Genomic DNA, 4,533 nt, shown 5'->3' with positions numbered 1-4,533 from the left:
TTATCTATCTATCTATCTATCTATCTATCTATCTATCTATCTATCTATCTATCCATCCATTCATATCCATCCATCCGTCCATCTATCCATCCATCCATATATCCATATATATTCATCCATCCATCTATCTAAGGTGGTACCAGAGAGTTCCCGACACCGGGGCTTGTTGGCTTAAGATAAATGCTTATGATCAAGTCTGTCCTTGTAATTAATGAGCTTACAATTTACTCATAACTAATATATATATATGTGGGTACACACTTGTAATGGTATAACATTGGTACACGCACAATAATTGCATATATATGCTACCTGATGTCTTGTTGCATAATATAATGTTCCATTTTAGATCAAGCAGAGATTGGCATATAGGCATTAGGTATATATTAGATTAGCATATAATCAAGGTATCAAAAATCGATGGGCTTGTAACCACTAAATTACTCAGTGTTGTTTATGAAATAGTTTAATACGCCATTGACCACGTAATTGTATCAACACTATTATTTGTCTCCCACCTTCACCCCAGCTAGCCACGGGCCGGGGACCTAAGCCTGTAGATAGCTATGGTCAAGTCTCCTCAGCTGGGCCCCATCCCTGGAATAAGGTCTTTAGTGCAGTTTCTTCCAAGAAAGCTGACCAAATAACCGGCATATTTGTTTGGTCTATCGATTGCCTCTGACCAGTTCAACACATGTGACCCTTCTGGAAGCTTATTGCGCGACCTCTAGCATATATATGACTCTGGCTAACTGAGGCAAGAAAGCCACTTATCACGGCAATGAACTGTATAATTAACTTGGTAGCTTTATATGAGAATCGTCTGTCAGAATGCCTGACTTAAGTGAGACTGTGGCGCCCCGTTACCGAAATCTTAACTTTTCCGTAGCATAGGGTAAGATCTGTGTTTGCGCATAATCCCTGCGAGTGGAAATATTAGCGGTGGCCGTAGTTTAGGCATATAACCAAATCTTAGATAAGATTTAGGACACCGAATTTTGGGTTCAAAGGCTGCAGGCACTGAAATTTATTAATTTTCGTGCACCTACCGCGTTATTTAGTATTTACCGTTCTCACGCATGACAATCGCTAGTTAGAAACGTGATGATAACCTATATTTAGGCATTGGTTTACGTTGTACGTACGTATTAGAAAATCGAAGCTATTATCAATGAAATGTGCACTGGAAATGTGCCAGGTTGCTCATAATAATATAGCTAGTTCTGCGCGCTTCCTGAATACTGGTAACGCTATGTGATATACTTTTCCACACACGATAGTGCACAAGCCATACTTAAAAGAATCTCAGCTCGAGCAAAGAGTGCAAGGTGGCCTAACAATCTTCTTTGTTCGATGGATCGAGTTGGCTGCGTTTTGAAACAGGTTTCTTAGACTATTACGATGTGATCCTTGCCAGCTGGTATTTACCTTAAGCCTAACGTTAAATACGGAACACGTTGGGTGTTTTCATAGGTCTGCTTCCGGGGTGCGAAGGTTGAGAACAAATTAGTCCTCTTATGCAGGTCAATACCTTGTTAAGCGTGGTCGGAATCGTTTACAAATTTCGGAAAATTTCTGTACATTTTGTCTCAACTTCATTTCCGCGGAAAGTTTTCTGGGTTTTAATTAATTATAATGCAACATAGAATATCTTAATAATGAATATATTTTGATTGCAATTTTGTACTTTGGTAGATTTGGTCGCTATACATACGTTTAGGCATTGCTTTTTATGTTTCCATGTAAATATACCCGGGTTAATTACATAGCTAATATTAGATCATTAAAACAAATTTTCTGTGGAAAACGAAATTGTAGAAACGTGAACGTATGTTTTGATTCTTTTTTAATGGTTCATACATAAAATATGCGACACTCCAATAAATAGTTATATATATATATCTCAGTTTTTAGAAAAATATAAAAACGATCAAATGAGATAATACCAGACTTTCTTAAGCCATGAATCGGTCGTAGTATACGTTATATTGCGTGAACTGTGCATTTCTAAGCATTTTGATAAAAACGAATCAACTATAGGTATTTGATTTGATTTGATTATGTTATGATTTTAATGAAATCTATTTAAATCACATCGTTTGTACTTTGTTCAACACATACGCGCACACATGATATGTAATGAATGATATAACGAGAAATGATTTGTGAAAATCGATAAAGATGCAATATATTAAAAATCATAGTACGTTTAATGTGCTCACTCGTACCATATGCGATATCTTATACATATCTGAAAAGTGCTATTCCGCGAAAATCCACCTATGACGACAACAAAATGCACCGTATATCGCCACTGTACAAAACATGTTAACTTGGATCTGGGGTTTTATAGGAAATAAAAACATGACATACATTTATATGTGGCAGACATGTTCTGCTAATTGTTGCGTAGAAAACAGGATTGATTAAAATGGAAGCAAATATATATTGCATTGCATATAGTGTTATAAAATATATAAAATACAACAAGTGACCGTTTCTCATCAATATTACTGTAATTCGCTATTTGCGTGATTATTTCTCAAATATAGCACAGTGAAACGTGCAACGACCTAGCTATTATTATGTAAAACCATGTGACACCGCCGGTTTTCGGAATATGATTTTGTGTAGGTCGACATGCTTTTTTTTAACACGATCAGCAGAAACACAAACACCGGTAATACTCGACAATGCCAAGAACATGAAGCGATTATTAACGTTAGCTACAACGCAAAGCGGCAGTCGTTAACACGTTCCACACGAAACACGAGTCAGCTCGTGCGAGTTCACCACTGCTATACCAACTGGGTTTATGACCTACAATTTTTTTCGACAAACTGCTTCCCTCAATAGGTTTTGGGGGTACAAATATTGTCTACATAAGTAAGTGCCAGGCAGGCGAAATTGGGATGATTACGGCATTTACGTGTATGTATATACAGAGATACACAGGCTCTACACATTGCGTAATAGGGGTTGGTCATCCCAGCCTAATAGCGAGTTTGTTGCGTACAGACCGAATGTTCGAAATATACAATAGTTTCCTGATTAACACGATCTTTAGTGTATCACGCTGTACTCATTCAAACGTTTTCGATTACTTTCTTTTTGTTATCAATATATTGTTGTGGCTTATTATCCACAAAGTGGTCGGTGTAAAGAAAATTGTTCAGAGTTTTCCTTATTTCCAACCAGGGGTTTGTATTGAATTTCACGTGTCACTTTCTTGCAATGTAAATGTTTGAGAGTAGTTGCTTTTCATTGTGCTCATTAACATGTTTGTTGTTTTGTCGTTTCTTGCCAGACCTTCGATCTTACTACTGCTTTGGGTATTGACCCTCTAGTTGTTGGGTTGCTGCTTACTCGTGGGGTGTCAGAAAATAAGCTACTTAAAATAAGAGTGATTACAAATCTGGTTTCAAGGTATCAAATGCATTGCATCGTTTTTTCTTATTTGTTTCCTGTTTACCAGGCATTTTTACTTCCGTTTCCAGTTCAACCGACTCTTCTACATCTGATTCCTGGTTATCAGACACTTCTACATCTGTTTTCAGTTCATCGCATACATCAATGCTCCTTCTTCATTGGTCATTTTTTAATCTGATTCGTGGTCATCGGGCTCTTCCATCTCTCTTTCCTGTTCTTCAGACCCTTTTACACCCGTTTCCTGTTTATCCGACTCTCATACCTCTGTTTCCTGTTCTTCAGGAATGTCCACCTCTGCTTCCTGTTAATCCGACTCTTCTGCATCCGTTTCCTGTTCTTCCGACTCTTCTACATCCGTATCCTGATCATCCGACTCTTCTACATCTGTTTCCTGTTTTTCCGACTCTTCTATATCCGTATCCGAATCATCCGACTCTTCTACATCCGTTTCCTGTTCTTCCGCCTCTTCTACATCCGTATCCTGATCGTCCGACTCTTCTACATCCGTTTCCTGTTCTTCCGACTCTTCTACATCCGTATCCTGATCATCCGACCCTTCTACATCCGTATCCTGATGATCCGACTCTTCTACATCCGTTTCCGGTGCTTCCGACTCTTCTACATCCGTTTCCTGTTCTTCCGACTCTTCTACATCCGTATCCTGATCATCCGACCCTTCTACATCCGTATCCTGATGATCCGACTCTTCTACATCCGTTTCCGGTGCTTCCGACTCTTCTACATCCGTTTCCTGTTCTTCCGACTCTTCTACATCCGTATCCTGATCATCCGACCCTTCTACATCCGTATCCTGATGATCCGACTATTCTACATCCGTTTCCGGTGCTTCCGACTCTTCTACATCCGTTTCCTGTTCTTCCGACTCTTCTACATCCGTATCCTGATCATCCGACCCTTCTACATCCGTATCCTGATGATCCGACTCTTCTACATCCGTTTCCGGTGCTTCCGACTCTTCTACATCCGTTTCCTGTTCTTCCGACTCTTCTACCACTGCTTCTTCGTCATCAGTCATTTTTACAGGTTGTGTCACATCTGGTTCCTGGTTGTCAGATTGTGTCACATCTGGTTCCTGGTTATCAG

Source organism: Priapulus caudatus, unplaced genomic scaffold, assembly GCF_000485595.1.
Source record: "Priapulus caudatus unplaced genomic scaffold, Priapulus_caudatus-5.0.1 Scaffold127, whole genome shotgun sequence".
Taxonomy (NCBI): Eukaryota; Metazoa; Priapulida; class Priapulimorpha; order Priapulimorphida; family Priapulidae; genus Priapulus; species Priapulus caudatus.
The sequence above is the reverse complement of the archived record's forward strand: the minus strand, read 5'-3'. Positions refer to the sequence as shown.